Here is a 19,311-nt window from a genome sequence, read left to right on the forward strand (position 1 = left end):
CAGACTTTTCTGTATGAGGGTTTATCATCGATTTTTTTTATTTTATTTTTTACTTTTACGTGAATGCTATTCCGTTATTAACAAAAATTAAGTCCGTGTCCAATATATTGCAGCAGCAGTAACATTGGAAACATTTTGAACCCTTGTCACACAGCAAGGGTTTTAACTGACATTCTTAGAAGCAACCAAAATGCACTGAATGTGACAAGAACACTGAAGGATAGCGGCATCACACTTTTGCTTGGCAATTACGAATGATGCTCGCAATTCTTAGTCAGTTGTGAAATCGCTGCATGGGCTTGCTGCGGGAACATTGTAAACCCACAATCGGAATTAGTGAATTATATGAACACGTTGCCTTGGATCGGTCGAGTTGGTCTTTGAAAAGCGTTTGTAACCGTTTTTTTTTTAATAAAATGCATAATGGTTAGAAAGATGTTTAAAAAGTAGAATACAATGATCCACACACATTTGCCTCGAAATTGCGTGGTTTTCCTTTTATTTTGCGAACTAATATGTTTCTAATCATAATATGCATTATATAACAAACGGTTACATCGCTATTCAAAGACCAACTTGACCGATCCAAGGTAACGTGTACCTTTAAGAAAACGGCACTGTGCTGCTATAATTGTGTCTAGGGAGAAAGGGGCACATATCAGTTATTGTTTAGAATGTTTTACAATTATCTACTTTATATACAACATTTCAAAAAAATATTAAAACGTAGATCTTGCCTGCCAGGAGATTCTATGGAATGTACAAAGTGGCCCTTATTGTAAACGAGGTGACAGGCCAAATGTTTACGGTTTTGTTCAAGCAGAAATCTGTTTAGTGCGATTTATCATGACACCAGTCACACATTGCACACGTGAATTAAAATGGTATTTTGGCTTGTATTAACCTATAGACATAATTGACTACTGGACTTGTATAGTATAACTCTTTGAGTCATGTTCAGTCCTAGTAGTATGATTGGTATTATTATACATTGCAAGATTGCACTAGAGGGCGGTATATAAGATGAGTGGTGTTCTCCCGACGCTAACATCTTTCTATGGACTCTGGTCGTCACACCAGAGGCAGAAACACGATTTACTTCAATGAAAACTCACTTTAAAGTCACTTTCCTAACCCTTTTCTGCAACCAATTTGTATGTGTCATAAACTGGGTTTTTTAAAGTATTAATTATAAGTTGTTTTGTTCTTTGCGAGCCTTATCACAAAGGGCAATTCTCTTTTTTTAGGCAACTTGAAAGCAATCAACAGTGTAGGCCTACTGTATGCAAAAGAAGCACTTTGGCAGTACACATTATCTTATGGTCCCTACACAATGTACAAAAATGTGGACATTGAAATGGAAAAGTGTATTTTATTTTTGGAGATTGCCTATAACTGGTTGCCTGTAAATGCCTTGTGTGATGACATGTCTTTTAGGGGTTTGGTTTTTTCTCGAGTGGTTGGGATATGCGTTTGAATTTTTATTTTTTATTTATTTCCTCTGGCGGTCGATTTCTTTTATTTATTTTCATTCTGTCTCTTGCCAAGTGACTCCACTTGTATTGTTGTGTTATTGACGTAACTTATATAATAAACCAAATGATAACTGTCTGGTTTTATGAATAATTATAAATAAATAATGAGAATTATAGATAGCACAATGGTGATTAAAAAAAGATATTTTGAAAAAAATACTTGAAAAAAAGTCAGATTTTCTTGTCTTGTGTGTTTTTTACGTAATGATTATTAGTTGTCCACGTTTATGATTATTGTTAATTAATCTTCGATATTTTAATTTTAATTTGAAAGATTTATTTCAACAAATTATAAAAATAATCATACCACATTTTTTAGAATAGGTATCTTTGGAATGTTGTTTTGAAACATTGGCCTGATAAAGAAAATCTATTCAAGAGCAGAACAGGTTAAAATCAAGCTCCTATGAAAACTTTCCAATTAAACACATTTAAAATGCTTATGCTGCATTTATTTAGCAATGATTATTTCATTCACATTTTTTGAGACAAAGCAAAATATAGGGGAAAATCGTAGACACAGGTAGGGTTTCAATTTAATTGATTAATTGTTTTTTGTTGTAATTTTATATAAAATAATATGTAATTTTTAATTTAGACTCTACTCCTAAAGAAGCAGAAACTCCATTGCAATGGAGATTGTTGAGCAAGTTTATAGTTATCATATCCGCAAAAAAATATGTTGTTAACAATTACAGGACCTTTCCAGTAGAATACCGCCCCCAAGCGTCTAACATAAGTTATGTTAATGGCGCCGCCCATGAACGCAGTTTTGACAAACAACACAATAATGATTGAAGTTTTTCTACGAGTATGAAAGTATAGTTCAATATCTGGCAGCAGAGACGTTTGTGTGAATTCCATACATGGTAAGAGAGTCAAATTTGAAGTAAACAAATGTTGCATTAACTAATAATATCGCCATTTACGCACGCGCCTCAATGCAGTGTAGTATGCACATTGCACCATTTAAAAGGCCCCTGGACCACCGTTATGGGCGTGGACAGTTTCTTTGGGGAGGGGGACATGTTTATTATTGGTGCATTTAAGGGTTTTTTTAAGGAATGATTTCTGTATCCTGCCACCACTTTTTGATTTGAAAATCACTTAGGCCTATGAATGATATAGTTGATGTCGTTTTTGGTAAAAAATTAGTTTAAAAAATCAGTAAACAAAGTCTGGTTGGTAGCGTCATACGTTATCGACCCTCATATGTTTTCAGTCCCCAACTTTGATTCCCGTTACCGCGAGATTGTGCAAGCTGCACCGGTGACAGAAGCTATGCAGTTTACTCACGGGCTGTATTTTCATCAGGCTTAATCATGCTGAGAATAAAGTTTCCTGTCGTTGGTTATGCTCAAACATTTATAAAATGATTGATTTTTGGTACTAATTTATTATGCATTATTATGCCAACATTCAAATGAGTCAAAGAAACATCATCCATTCTCGAAAGTTCAAAACAAAATTACTATCTGCTAGATTGAGTTTCATTCTGCTTTAGTCACTAGATGGATCACGTGAGGTGGTTACAATTTGGGATTCTATGGTGTGCAAATGTGGGGAAAATATTAAAATATTTTAAGTGAAAATGACAAACAATTGTTTTTTTGATTTACTGCATACTGTAATATATTCCGATAAGCGTAATAAATATTAAGTCTACATTTAAGAGAAAATATCATAGATTGGTTTCTTATCTCTTGAAACCAAACATTACTGGTCTGAAATGGAGGGAAACGGATTGTTATGAAGTGTGTGTGTTTCAAGGGGGTGGGTTGTTTTACTTTCATGCCAATTATGATATCTCTTGATTCTAATTTTTAATAGTAGCCATAATGCCTTAGGGCAAAAATGTAATTAAATTTGTAAGTAGTAATTGAATAATATTTTGATTTATTTTGCATGCCATATTAGCTTCTGAATATTCAATAAAATACCAACCAATGAATGGTGTGAAAATATATGACGTTGCTCCAATGTCGTGCATGCATTTTAAGCGCGATTAATGGCGGACTGTCTCTCGCAACGTGAAACCAAAACTTTTAAAAATTTCAACACACCATGAAGTGTAAGTGTTATTGTTGAAGCATTGGATAGATGATTTGAAAAAAATTTATATAGTTTTTGATTGTGAACAATTTTCCTGTTATCCTGAAAACACATGACACCAGGATATACTATATAATAGTATACTGTTACTAATAGTATTATTAGTAATAACAGCTTATTGTCATTATGTTAACTCATTTTCGGGAAAAGTTTCTTGGAGCGCCGCCACTTTATCATTGGAAATGAAAAAAATATATAGTTTCTAATTCTAATTTACCTCAATGAGATATCTTTTTTTTGTAAAAATGTGAGTGGAAAAAGTTATCCCATTTTATGACTTTAGTTTTCAGAAATAATTAAAAACCTGTTTCACTAAAAAGCCCCGCCCCCAATTTGAAACAATGGAAAGTGCACGCGTGTACATGTACTCTCTCTCAGCCATTGATAGCCTCACGCCTGCACCTTATAACATCAAAGATGGCAGCCAATGCAAGGGGGTCTATTACAAAGCATGATAATTGGATTACAAAATAAATCTAAGAAACCTCAAAATTCCCCCAGACATGCTAGAGCGTAATGAACACCTCTAACCTCTGGCTAACAATGTCGTGCAGGTGAAGAAACTTGGCCCAATTTCAGCCCTCTGCTTACCGCCGAACTCTGCAGTTACGGTCATCATAGTCTGCTTTATGTACATGCAAGTGCCCTGATCTTTTTCTCCTATTTCTTGTCTTCCTTAGATTCACCTGTTGACCCGTCTCCTCGTTGTCGATGCATCCATTGACAGTCTACTCTTCTACTGCAAGAACATCTGCATGTAATCGTCAAGTTTGCTGGTTTGCAAAAGCTACCAGTATGTATATACAGTACTCCGAGGTAGATATTGGTGCGGTAGCACCAGTGGTACGATAAATTAGATTTGAGAATAAGCCACTTCGGAATTCCAGCTGCGCATGTCTGTTACTGCTGACAACGCTATTTGTTGCTCTCTAGTGACCTTTTGACAATACCCGCTGGTATTACGGGAGATAGACAAAATGCATTGTCAGCAGTAACAGACATGGCTAGAATTCCACAGCTGGAATTCCACAGTGGCTTACTAAGGTTGATATTACATTAGACACCTTTATTGTCAAAGACTAGTATGGGCTTCAAGCCTGAACTCTTTTAACATTTACGTAACTTATAAAGAGGGAGCTGTTTCTCACAATGTTTTATCTTATCAACAGCTCTCCATTGCTCATTATCAAGTCAGTTTTCATGCCAACGATTATTTTGGGTAATTACCAATGGTGTCCAGTGGCTTTACATGGGATCAAACAGCACTTACATGTGATGTGCAGCCCATGACTCAATGCATTACTGAATGCAGTATGTGTGTTTGTAGTCGTTTCATGTGTTTTTGTTTGCTTTGTTTTTGACTCCGATTCCAGCAACGGCCCAGCAACGTGTATCTGACGATCTCTAAGCGTGACTAACTACAGCCATCAGCTTTGATCAGAGTCTCTCCTCCCGATATGCCCTTCCTAGGATGCTCTTCCCAAGATGATCTTCCCAAGATGCTCTTCCCAAGATGCTCCAAGATGTCACTGCAAGAAGGAGGAGAGAGAAAGAAAAACATTGTTTCTACAAGAGCAAGATTCTTAAGGATATCAGCCATTCGATGGGCACCTTGTGAGATGCAACATTGGAAGGGACGGTGATGAACTTGCTACCCCATGGGCCACTATGGGGTCATGTTTGGTCTTTTGAAGGACCACGTCACAGTTTGAGAACTGTAGACCTGATGATGACTCAAATATCTGAAAATCAAGATTCAGATTTGTCACTGGAAAAGTTTGAAAGGATTTTGGGGAACAATTTAAACAACTCCCCTGTATAACAGACCTTTCTCAAACTTAGTATTATTTAACATTTGATAAGCAATCCTGTTGGCAAGTCAGCTGTCACCTGCAAGCAATGTGCCTTTTAAAACTCGACCTAATTGTCATTTAAACTGAACCTCACTGTTTCATTGTCTAAAAGAATTTCTGCCGGCAGAAAATAGAATTTAGAATGAAAAGTTCACAACTTTACATTCTTATTTTGCATCAACAGAAAACAAACTGAAGTTTGCAACATTCATGGTGAAATAACGTGAACATCCAACTTACCAACATGATCATAAAACCAAAGCAACCTGATCCATGTACACAGCCCAGACCATAGACGATGTGACCTGTGACATCACTTGTTTACAAAAGAGCCACAGAGCCTGGACTTCCTGCAGGCTCGATTTGTACACGGCCTAATGGAACAAATCATAAAATCTTGTGATTTATGGAGATTGCTCTGTCTAATTCTTATCAACTTTTGACGTTTTGTCAGCAATAACTTTCACCCCAGATTCAAGTATTGGCTTCTTGTGCAAGAGCCATTGACCTTGTACACACCAAACGGAATTCAAAACAAAATGGTGGCTACCTGTTTTGATTTTGAATCAGAAATCTGTCATATTTGTTTGCAAATTCAGGTGGGACTTTAAACTATTATGAGAGCGTTTATTGAGACATGGTGTGGGGCTTAGTAGATACCTTCACGCTTAATAACACGGTTAGCAATATAATATCCCTACACCTGTACACTGTACAGTATCTTATTAATTATTATTTAAATATTATTTTAAAAGGTGCATCACCCAAGTCTTAGCTTTACAAAAAAATAATGTTTAGAGGCAATTTAAAAACTGTAAATGCAAAATATTTTTTTCATTTTTTTTTTCATTCACTTTACTGGCTACGAACCATAGCGCTTCAACACACAATCTCAGTTGCAAATATCCAACTGTATGCCGTGGCTACAATGGCTTCTGTACAAATCCAGATCTGGTGAAACATATTGTAACAATCTATGCAAGACATGCACACTTTCCATAGTGAATAAGAAGCACACTCTTGTTTACTGGATTCTACATGTGAGAGTTCTCTATCTTAAGTTTGTTTCTTCCACTTTTTCAATGAACATTCTAAGTAAATGCCCTCATCCTAATAAACTATTAATTCCAATTTTGAAGCATATTTTTATCATAAAATCTGGGTGATGCATCTTTAAGGTCTTTACATGTAACTGTAACTTGTTTATTTGTACACAGCCTCTCACAAAAAGTTTTTTTTTTTATGAGATTTTAAAATTGATCAACTCATTTACGTAACTGACTTTCAACAGAGAAGGCACTTTGATGCAGTGTTTAAATTGGCAAAACAAAACAAGTGCCTCTTGTTATTGATATTTAAACTGAATAAAATTTCCAAAAAATTGTCTTGGTCTTCAGCGTATTAGACCAAACTTGACTAAATTGGCATGCACTTTTTGTGCTAAATCCTGGTTAAGTCCTGCTGAATGTTTTTTTGTTTTAGTGCCATACATAAATGTCGAAAAAACATAATACATGTACATTTTGGCAAATTTGTTTCGCACATGTATCTTTTTTATAACTTCTGAATACTAATTCACTTCAATAACAGTGGTACCTGCTGGTATGTTGGATATGAACTGTCTCTAGCTATCGGGCAAGCTCGGTGGTCTAGTTGTAAGACATCTGCTCCAGAAGGGCAAATATTGTGGTTCGAATCCAACCCAAGTAACAGGCCTCTGGATTTATTTCACAGGGAAAAGTACTGAGTAGACGCCTATACAATGCTTAACACACATCGGTGTAGGTAAAACAAGCACCTTGAGTACTAATTAATTGATTTATTTATTTTTTTTTTTTACCAGTTTTTGTGAGAGGCTGTTCATAATGAGTACTGTGTACATAACTAGTAAATTATTTCTATTCCATGTAGGTTAGGAAAGGGCATAGAGTTATGTATAAGAACTAGAAGGCGCACTGGCTTATATTCGCGAACCGGTATGCGCGCAAAACATGCATCGCACAGTGTATTTTTGTGCGGCCATTTTGTAAGTTGACAAAACAGTATCACGTAGCGTTCAATAACTCCAACGTGTAGTTCATATTCAACGCGCGTACAGAATGGCGCACGCGTGTCTCCTTGCGGTCCTGTCACCTTTGTGCAAATAGCATCACCAGTGCGCCCTCTAGTTCTTATATAATAACTCTATGGGAGAGGGTGAGTTCAATGAATGCTGTTGGTAAATGTACATAGCTGGGTACAAGATTGGTTTTTATTAGAACAAAGAAGAATCAAATAGAAGCTCCGCAGCTCTAAATTGAAATATCAAAAAAAAATTCTGAAACCTAAAAATTTACACCGAAGGTTTTCTTGAAGAAGTCCATGTGTAAGATGCTCTATAAATGAACACCCATTATTAGGCAACTGACTTTGTCATTATGCATATTATGAAAATTTTTGTTAAACCTCTCAGTCTTTTTGTACGATTTGTTAACTTATTTACAGACTCAAAGATCTTTAACATTTTTCTAAAGAACCCGCATCTTTCACAACTATGGTGTGCTGGCAAAATTCCAGTTTTAATACTTGAGCATCAAACTTCATGCAACTGACCCTACCTTGACAGTTCAGTTAATCTCAACAAGGTATTTTTGTACAACTTTTAAAGCAGTTCTGTATAAAGCTAGCAGTTTTTGTGCTCCACTGTGGTCCGCCGGCTGAATGCCAGTGACATTGTAAATTACCTAGGACCAGCTAAACTCTTATCCAAGTGTTGCATCTGGCTAGTTGATTGCTTCTTATAGAGCTACTCAAAAACCAATGACTGCGCAATGTTCATTCTAGCTTGAAAATCAAGTCCAATATCTTAAGAAAAATACAAGTTGAAATATTTTGCTATTGAAGCATAGAGGGCAAAACCCTTGATGTACATCTTGTGTAAGGAGGCTACATAAACATAAAACAGACATGATAATAAGTTACTAAGGTTAGAATTGTACTCAAGGACCATTTCTTGTACCAATCTTGTACCCAGAACTTTTTCATTTTCCCTGGTCATTTGTCTTTTCATAGTCTTGGATCTTCCTTTTACACATTGAAAACTCTGGTGATTCATTTATACATGTAAGTTTGTTATTAATTTCAATCAAAATCCCTTTCATATCTGTTATTAATGAGACATTTAATTGTACTTTACCAACAGCTCATGAATGTTCCCCTTCCCCTTTTGGCACCCCGGTGCATGCAAGCCATCCTGGTGCTCGCACGAGTGTTCTCCGCCCGCAGGTGTCGGCAGGCTGGTCGGTGAGTTGCCCTCCATCTGCATTTAACTGGCGTTTGGCTGTTTGTGATGTGTCATCTTTCCCGATCCTGTAGTCTGGATGAATCAAGGACCCAAAGTTGGCTACAACATGGTAGGGTCTTTTGAACTCTAATAATCAGTTTCTTTCCATAGAGTCAAGGATGTACCTGTCCTCCATTCCAGGGATTGCTCATGGAGAGAAAACCTTCAACCCTGCTGTGAAATTTCTCCCTGGAGATTTCAGGAGTTCATGTTGCATCATGGTCTTTCAATCCATGAGAATGAATTTTGTACAAATATGGAACATTTTGTGAAATATTTCTCAGGAGTTTGTAAATGCAATATTAGATAACAGTCACATCAGTAAGCCGTTCATGTGGTTAATTGTCTCATCAACTCTTGTTAAACTCTGCTACATATTGTGCATCAAATCAAGTCCTACAATTAAGTGGACTTAGTTTTAAAACAAAAATTTGCAATTCATCGTGGTATAAAAAATCAACAAGAGTAGGAACAAATAGTTGTTTGCAGCAAAAACATTTAAGTTACGCCAATTAGCAAACATTTAATGCCAAGCTTCCTTGAGATGAAAAATACTCAAATAGAACGCATTTTCACGCAAAAAGCCTTCCAAATTGAGGAGACCTTTGTAAGCACAAACATTGATAAACTACAATCAAGTAAGGTTGTAGTTATGATCATCAGTCACTTTAAAATAGCCACAAAATCCTAAAGTATTCGACAACAAATCAAAACCCATTTTAAATTTCACTTAAAAACTCATTTAAAATCTCTTTCAGAAAATGTACCAAAAGATTCAGTTTGGAAAAATAAACTAATTTTAATTATTTTCAAAACTGGGGGTGTAAACACTTTTTAAGCTCAAAGTAAACAAAAAAAAAAGACAAAAGTAAACTTTTTTGAAAAAAAAAATAAAAATTGAGGTGAAGTAGCTGCCATTTTGTACACATTGCACGGATAGTTTTGTTCAAACAGAAAACCCAGGCAAACAATCCACCACCTTCTCATGTTTCTATGAAGTATTATTAAACATTCAATACGTCTACATTTAAAATACTAAAACGATGCGAGGCAATTATAGATTTCAGTGAAGTTCTTAACAACAAAATGATGTTAAAATGAGAATGAAATAAGAAAGTTAATGTGAATCTACACATTTGAGGACATAGTGTCCATTATTTCTATATCCATACATTTTAAAAGGTTCATCAAATGATTCAACCAAAGCAGTTGAATCTTGAACTGACTTTTTTGTGCCAAAATCTTTCTGCCAATTGAAGCTTTGAGACGATTGAACAAATCGGCAAAACTAATACGACTCGACTAAAACAGAAGTAAACCACTAAGGCTTATCTGATACCCAGACAACATATGAATTCGTCCACTAAGGCTTGTCTGATACCCAGACATCATATGAATTCACCATTGAAAAGAATGACATTTCAAAGGCACCAGTCTATTTTGGACCGAGCCTCATTTGGGTTCTCAATCAATTGTGTTTGAGATAAACCAAGATGGCAGATCTCTTATAAAGGATCTGTATCTACTTAGTGATGAAACTGAAATTATTAACTTATAGCTCCTCAAATCAGTATTCAGTCTTAGGTACGTGTTGCAGTCAGTCAAATGTATTGAGTTGAATACCAAAACCCTCTAAAACTGAGGCTAATTTGTCTAAAATGCCGGTTTGCATTTGGATTGCACCGGCTAGACTGCAACACAGAGTCCCAAACCAGGGAAACATAAAGTAGCCAAACTCTTCTAGTCTCTGTAGAGAGATGGCCTGGTGTGCTAAGGTAGAGCACCATACTATAAACTAGGGCTGTACATGGGACGATGTGGTGGGTCCCTCAGTATCGACTGGTAAAACTGTGGTGTCGACACAGGGGTCCCAGTCCTGTTAGATAGGTCCATGGTAACTTTAATTGAAGTAAGAATTCATGTACTGTAACTATACATCCTCAATAATGTGTATCTTGGAGTAGTATGCATAACGAGTAGTCTTCAATCAAAGGCAATACCAAGCAGGGTTTTCAAACAATGATAAACTATAAGACAATGAAGAAGTTGTTACAGTGAAACTGCAACAACCTGTAAACTAAGGTTACTTTACATCAAGGCATTGACAAAACTAAACACCAATGTTGTCCGAGCTAGACCAATTTTAGTGGTGGCCTCTAAATCCACCAACATAACCAAGGGTGAGCAGATCAACCTAATTATTCATGTTCATTGCTGAACTGCAATAGGGGGGAAATCTGTGCTGGCATAGCACAGTGTATTTTGCTCAGAGTTCTGGGCGAAATTTGTTAGTTCTGGGCAGACCTGCCCGGCACCCCCACCTTGGCAACAAAACTGAGTGGAAGGGATTTTGCGTCAAGTGGATTACGAATGTGTAAAGACAGGAGATGAGGAAGCATGCAAACTGAAAATATGACAAGTGAAGAAATGGAATAGTTACAATCAATTACCTCATTAATTAAGAAATGCTGCAGTTGCCTTCCCTGGTCATTGAAGCAGAAATGAAACTGTCTCCTTGCAGATATATGTAAGAGTTGCTTTTTAGCATGATGAGGGACTGGACAAAGAACTGTCATGTTCAACACTGAACTGTCTTATTAAACACTGCATAGAAGATTATACATGATACTAAAGTTGTTTTAATATACTGCTTAAGATAACCACAGTAGGCTATAAGAGATGAACCTGAACTGAGCATCAGTGCAATGTTACAGACAATACTGCTGTAGATATGGCACTTGATTTGAGGTGAAGAACTTTCAGGACATTATGAAAACCCTGCTTGGTATTGACCAAACCTCGTTCCAGCTTCTGCCCCAAGATGGGCAAAGCCTCTAAAAAACAGCAACAATTGGTGATTGTGGTGGTTCCCAATGTACCACATACAGCAGCACATGCTGTATAATAGTGAAGTCAAGGTATCAGACTGTAATGATGACATACATTACAATTGTCAAACTGGTTTAGTTTGGACTCTTATTCTGTGCAGCTTTGGGAAAAACTGCAACCACATGAGAAAGTACATACTGTTCAATGTTGAAGCTAAGGTGTGTAGCTTACCAAGGTATAAATCCACCTTGAATAGACTTTGAATAGAGACTGTACATTACAGACTGATGTAGAAATCAAGGTGCCAGACTGTACATAATGCAATCTCAAGCATGTCAAGTGGGTTCAAATATTGACTCCTAGCCTGTGGCAAACAGGTTAAATTCTACCTTGGAAATAAAGACTCTGAAGTTATACCACAGTACACACTATTTAATTATAGAGCTAACCAAACAAAGGTGCCGGACTGCATAATACAACTTTAAGTGAGTTCAAAAATGGACCCCTTGCCTGTAGCAAACAGGGCTGAAAAGTCATCTTGTATGAACTTAAGGTACAGATTACAGCACACGCTGTTCAATGGAGTAGTCAAACAGTCAGAGTCTAATGTATAGGCCTGCACATACAGAAGTATGCCAGGTTCAAATACATGTAGGAACCTGAGGGAAACTAAATGCAGTTTTGATAATATTAATCTGACTTCACTTGAATATCCAAGTTGTTTGGATACGCTACCTTGAAACAATGAGGTAGAAGGATTGATTTGGGAACGATGTTTATATTGGCCTATCGTCTATTTGGTTTTGCCGTGTTCCTAATCAAGAAACTGAGCATAAAGTAGGTACATGTCTATGGATGCAACTAAAGCGCAAAATTGTGCTTAAGGTTACCAGCCAAACTGCTATGTCACATCGTACAATTTGTGACTGATATCAGACGGCTCATTTCTGCTAATTGAGCCCCGAACCGCGTTTTGGATGAGCCTACAACCAGTGTTTGTGTTTCTAACACATTGTGCGTTTAACATTATGGAACCCACTTTCCACTGTCTTAGATCGTTGTGAGAACATTGCATTATTATACACATCACTCATTAGGCATACCAGTTGATGTACACATTGACAATTGTTAATGTGGATTACGTGAGACAACTTAGATACATGTACAATGTAAGCCTACTTTTCTGCATTTAGATTCTGTGTATCGGACACAATGTGTGTCACATATACACAAACATCGGAACACATGAAAAGCACTTTCCATTGTCTTAGATCAGGTTGGTCATGTGATGTGACCTAGGAAAAATAATTGGCAATCCTATAAATGGCGATAGGTCAGTATCCTTTGATTGAAGACTACCACTAAGCTCCATGTAGTAAAAGGCTGTATACACCATTGGTCTTAAAGTAAGGGACGGCATTAGAACTTGATCTAGATTCAGAGTGGATTATTGTCATTTCTCCATACAATAAAATCGTTTAATATTGGACAAGATCTGAATCTCCTGTTTCAAACAAAAATTCAAGCCTAGAAGAATTCCATGAAAGAACTTTACTTCCGTTTCAGGGGAAATATCAGGGGTTTAAACTTTCTTTAACACATAATGATAGCATTTTTTGGTTATTTTCATGGAAGTTAGCTACAGTCACTAAAAGTGTGAGCAGGGTTTTAGGGTTACAGTACTAGTTTGAACAGGGTTAGGTTAGTTACAGTCACTAGTGTGATCAGGGTTAGGTTAGTTACAGTCACTAGTGTGAACATGGTTAGGTTAGTTACAGTCACTAGTTTGAACAGGGTTAGGTTAGTTACAGTCAGTAGAGTTAACAGGGAGTGAATTACAGTCACTAGTGTGAACAGTGCTAGGTTAGTTACAGTCACTAGTTTGAACAGGGTTAGGTTAGTTACAGTCATTAGAGTTAACAGGGAGTGAATTACAGTCACTAGTGTGAACAGCGCTAGGTTAGTTACAGTCACTAGTGTGATAAGGGTTAGGTTAGTTACAGTCACTAGTGTGAACATGGTTAGGTTAGTTACAGTCACTAGTGTGAACATGGTTAGGTTAGTTACAGTCACTAGTGTGAACATGGTTAGGTTAGTTACAGTCACTAGTGTGATCAGGGTTAGGTTAGTTGCAGTCACTAGTGTGAACAGTGAGTGAGTTACAGTCACTAGTGTGAACATGGTTAGGTTAGTTACAGTCACTAGTGTGAACATGGTTAGGTTAGTTACAGTCACTAGTGTGATCAGGGTTAGGTTAGTTGCAGTCACTAGTGTGAACAGTGAGTGAGTTACAGTCACTAGTGTGAACATGGTTAGGTTAGTTACAGTCACTAGTGTGAACAGTGAGTGAGTTACAGTCACTAGTGTGATCAGGTTTAGGTTAGTTCCAGTCACTAGTGTGAACAGGGTTAGGTCAGTTACAGTCACTAGTGTGAACAGCTAGCTTACAGTAGTTACAGAATGCAGGCGTGTCATAGCTGTTCAGGATTCATCACGGATAATTCAGAATTTTGTGAAAAATTTCTAGAGACAATATGATACCCTCTGGGGTTTTAGAAAATTATTTTTAGATCAATTACTTTTAAAAGAAACCTCAAATACAGAAAGTTGTTCAACATGGCAGCTTGGGTCTACAGACAGTCAACATTTGTAATCAGTGCACAGGAAATTGTGCTTAGTTTTAAATACACAAAACTGTCTACTTTACACAGACTTGGGTTTTGAATTGAATCCATTTAAAGATTGCCCAAGTGTGGACTGTTTGTGTTCACACACACATAGGTCACATTATGGTTGAAGTCCATCTGGGACAAGTAGCCCAAGTGAGGATTACTTTTTTGTACACAAAGAAACTATTGTTTAGGAAGACGAAAAACAAACTGGATTAGTTTGCCCAACTGTAGACTCATTCTGTACAATGCTTTCAGTTTCCAAAATGTGAACATCCAATTAGAACAGGAAGCCCAAGTAGGGATTCCATTTCTGCATACAAAGCAAGAGTTTAGTTGAAGAAATTCAAACTGAAATAGGTAGCCCAATTGTAAATTATGTTTGTACAAGTAGGTGGGCACTCTTTTTTTTTGTACACAGGTTAGTTTGTACTTGGACTAGGCGTTACCCTTAGTACATGAAACCTTTAGTACAAATTAGGAAATAAATACACAGTCTCAAAGGTCAAAAGTCAAAGACACAATTGAGTAAAGGTCAAGTTGTACGTAATTTAACAAAACCTATAGCAGGCTCTGGGAACAAACACTTGAGGATTACAAGAAATGAATGTGTAACGATTTGGTACAGCATTGGTGCTTTATGACATATTAAACCTGTATGTAATCAAGTACCGTGCATTTAGAGCTCATTTGCCTAAATGTTCAGCTTATATTTCAGGAATGATGAGCAGGTGACACAATGTCCCTATAAAATTTATGGAAACAGTTACTATTACTTGTAAAGAAAGTAGGACAAACGCCTGGGTGGGTTTCGTTTCACACAAGGGTATGCTTTCTTAGTATAGGTGTGGCAAGGGTATGCTTTCTCAATATAGGTGTGGCAAGGGTATGCTTTCTCAATATAGGTGTGGCAAGGGTATGCTTTCTCAATATAGGTGTGGCAAGGGTATGCTTTCTCAATATAGGTGTGGCAAGGGTATGCTTTCTCAATATAGGTGTGGCAAGGGTATGCTTTCTCAATATAGGTGTGGCAAGGGTATGCTTTCTTAGTATAGGTGTGGATGTGCAAACAATTTGCGTTCCTTGTTCAATAGACACCATGAGCTCTAACTTTCATTTGTGAGTGACTCGATAATTAAGTCGCACTAATTCACCAATGCTGTCCCTTATCTTGAGGTCATTAAGGAACATTTTACCCTAACGCTCCAGGGAGATTGACTAGGATCCTTCCACAAAAACCAATGCTGCCTCATAACTTAATAGACAAATTGTTTGATCTGATTAGGGGAAAAACAACTGATTTGTGAATCATAATTCTCACAGTATAATTACTCTCAAAGTCGGAGGTAGTTTGTAGTATGTTTTCTGACATCGTCAAAAATAAATCATGTCTTCAAATCACTTGATCTATTGAAAGGGAACCTTAACCTGTTGTCAGTTAGTTGTTATGTTCAATTTGCGAAGGAACTTCAGAACCTTGTAGGGGTAGTGTAGATTGTTCCATTTAAAGGCAGTGGACACTATTGGGTACTACTCAAAATAATTATTAGCATAAAACCTTACTTGGTAACAAGTAATGGGGAGATGTTGATAGTATAAATCATTGTGAGAAACGGTTCACTCTAAAGTAACGTAGTTTCCGAGAAAGAAGTAATTTTCCACGAATTTGATATCGAGACCTCAGATTTAGAATTTGAGGTCTCGAAATCAAGCATCTGAAAGCACACAACTTCGTGTGACAAGGGTGTTTTTTTTCCATTATGTCGCAACTTCAACGACTGGTTGAGCTCAAATTTTCACAGGTTTGTTATTTTATGCATATGTTGAGAAACACTGAGTGAGAAGACTTGTCTTTGACAATTACCAATAGTGTCCACTGTCTTTAAGAAACCATTCTAGTTGTGTAGATTGTTCCCAGGGCCTGCTTAATAGGTCTACATGTGAGCTTAGTGTATAGTGGTTATGCATACAGCATACTCTGATACACATGAGGATGTATAGTAATGTGTACAGTGCATGAATTCATCAAAACTTCAATTAATCTTACCATGGACGTAATACAGGCAGGACTGGCAAACCCTGTGTCTATAAAAGGCACCATAGTTTCCCTTGATACTGAGGGGCAGTTTGAAAAGGGGCGGATCCAGGCCCAAGTAGGGGGTGTAAATTGGCCGGACGTCCTGTTGTAGAAGGAAGAAAAAAGGGGAGGGGCAATTTTATGAAGAAACAAGAAAATAGAAATTGGAATAGAATTCATAAATACAATCCATGTAGATGATGAAGAAGTCCAGATAGATTACTTTGACATTGAAATGTTAAAATATTATCAAATTTGAGGAAAACTTATTTCACAAATAAAAACCAACCCCTTTGTGCTAATTGTATATGTACATAAAACAGTGTGATGAGTACAACAGCCCAACCAAGAAACAAATGCACATGCAGGCCCAACATCATAAAGCTGCTTAGGACGCACATCAAGTAACTAAGCATAACAAAATTACGCTTACCAGAATAAGGTAACCCAGCCAATGTACCATTTCACATACTGTGTCTGGTATCATGCTTATTTTTGCTTAACAGAAAATGTGTAAGCAATATTTTGCTTTGCATAAGGAGCTCTAAGGAATTGGGCCTGGATAGTATTTGGTATTCCTTGCTAAACCAATGAGGAAATAGGTTACTAGCAAGTGATCTATTCCAAAATCTCAAAATGTTAGAAAGTTTTTTCTTTGAAATTGAAATGCTAAGCACGATTTATCTCTCCTCCAAGCAGCATTGAACAAACAGATACTGTAACAATTTGGTAGTTGGTAACTAGAGAATTAACAAACTGCTCACTACAGAGCACCATAGCAATTACAATCACTTATTGTATGAAAGGAAAACTTAGAACTAAGATTGAAAAGTTTGCCTCTCCCCTATGTTGTAGAAAAAACCCACAAGTGACAATCCACTAGGGTGGGTGAAATTAACAGGACTATCCGGCACACACGCTGCCCCAGCAAAAGAAGTAGGGGGAGATTCAACTGAAGTGTTGAATCTCCACTGGATCCGCAAAATTCAAAATTACCACCACATCGTCAAGAAATGGCGCCACAAACTGAGTATGGTGCTTAGTAATGGCACACTAGGACCACACTACAGAAGCTACTCAAAAACAATGCTGAAATGACACAATAGAATAAAAGAAACACCTAACAATGGAATCAGTAATAGTTGATGGCAACTTTTAAAATGTTTACTGAAAGAACTGGAAACTCTGATGCATAGAACTCTACTAAACATATACATGTACCTTCATTTGGAACTAACATGTATAACTCCCGCAGACTTACATTTGTTGGACTAAAAATGGTGTTAAATGCTAAATTTGTGTTGCATTCCCTTGCATTTTAGTTAAAAAGAGTTCTCAAGTATATTTGAACGAGCGATCCATGGGTACACAATGGAATACATGTATTTGTACATGTGTGGTCCAAACATTCTTGACACTAACTTTGCGACTCTCGAAATGATAAATGTTGCCTTGTGAAACACTAGAAATACATGTACTTTGTACATTGTAAGTGTACATGTAAGTGATGTAAATAATTTGGGTGTGAAATTTAAATTAGTGTCTTGCATTGTTTTTGAGTAGCAAGAAGAGTTTGGCAGACTATAAATTGTACTGAATAGTATTTAAGAGGAGTTACAAGTTGAACTTTGAGCACTTCATGGTGAATTCAGCCCACTTCAAAAGTAACGATAAAAATACCAATCGGCGGAGAAAGCACAAGTGTAAACCAATTAATCAAATGAATCTAGTAATTGCCTCAAATCACAACACAATATGTAGACATTTAAATCCAAATAGTGAAATGTAATCTGAATCATTAATGGCAGCCTCTACAGCTAGTGATACAACTCTAAAAAGTTTCAAATGTTACAAAACAAAATGCAAGAAATTCAGGTTGAAAAATACCTAAAAATAGACTTAAAAAGTGAATGAACTTCATGTTCCTGCATTTACTGATGGTTTGCAAATAGCATTTTACTTTGAGCTTAAACTGCTACAAAAAGCTTAAAACTGCTACACAAAAAGTACAACAGTAGTAAAGAAATTTCCGCAACCTGCTATTTTAAAAGTATTTCCTTTAAACCAGTTAGATTGTACCGTTTGAACACATATTCAAAGTAACGCACATCTGTTGCAACCATTCTGAAATGATTCTTAGTATCAACTGTTCGTGCTTACAAACACATACCTCCAACAATTTACCTCAAACCATTTAGATTGTACCGTTTGAACGCAGATGTTTAAATTAACGTACAATTGTTACTGAAATAAACCTTGGTATCTGAAATGATTCTTAGTATCAACTGTTTGTGCTTACAAACACATACCTCCAAAATCTTTCCTTTAAACCAGTAATTAGATACTGTTCGAACGCAGAAGTTTAAAGTAACGTACAATTTGTTGCAAACATTCTTAATTAGCTCTTAGTCCGACATGTAGCAATCAAAGCAAATATTTTATTCATTTCGCAAATGAAATTAGTCTTACAAAAGTTGCTAAGTGTCAACAGAAACTTGATAAGTAATTTCAATCCATGTAAAGGGTGATCCTTTACTTGTTCCAAGTGCTCTTGAATTATTTTAACTTGCGACGTGAAAAAAAACCATGATCAAAAACTTAAATGTACACTTCTAAATTTATGCACAACTTAAAGCAGAGATTTAATGAGATATTACATGAGGCATTGCCCTGTATGTTCAGCTGAAAGAAATGTGACTTGTATATCTAAAGATTGCGTTAAACTGTTGTAGAAAGCTCACAAAAATGTTCCCTATTTGTTATAAAAATTCATTTGATTTGATTTAAAGCCATGATGCAATTATGTAACTTCTTTAATAACCAGGTTGAGAGATTTCAGAGTTGGTGTTGTGGGCGTTTCTCGACATGAATAATTTCGAGAATGCTGGATAGACTACATCCGACTCTATGGTTA

At 36.6% G+C, this 19,311-nt stretch overlaps 1 long non-coding RNA gene across 1 annotated transcript; it reads left to right on the plus strand.

The window, feature by feature from the left end:
- Positions 1 to 2,300: 2,300 nt before the first annotated feature.
- LOC117297015 lies at positions 2,301 to 6,219 on the plus strand. Its single transcript, XR_004519836.1, has 3 exons — positions 2,301 to 2,404; positions 4,328 to 4,463; positions 5,021 to 6,219. It is a non-coding gene; the product is annotated as an uncharacterized LOC117297015 (long non-coding RNA).
- Positions 6,220 to 19,311: the final 13,092 nt, after the last annotated feature.

The sequence above is a fragment of the Asterias rubens genome, chromosome 11 (genome assembly GCF_902459465.1).
Source record: "Asterias rubens chromosome 11, eAstRub1.3, whole genome shotgun sequence".
NCBI lineage: Eukaryota > Metazoa > Echinodermata > Asteroidea > Forcipulatida > Asteriidae > Asterias > Asterias rubens.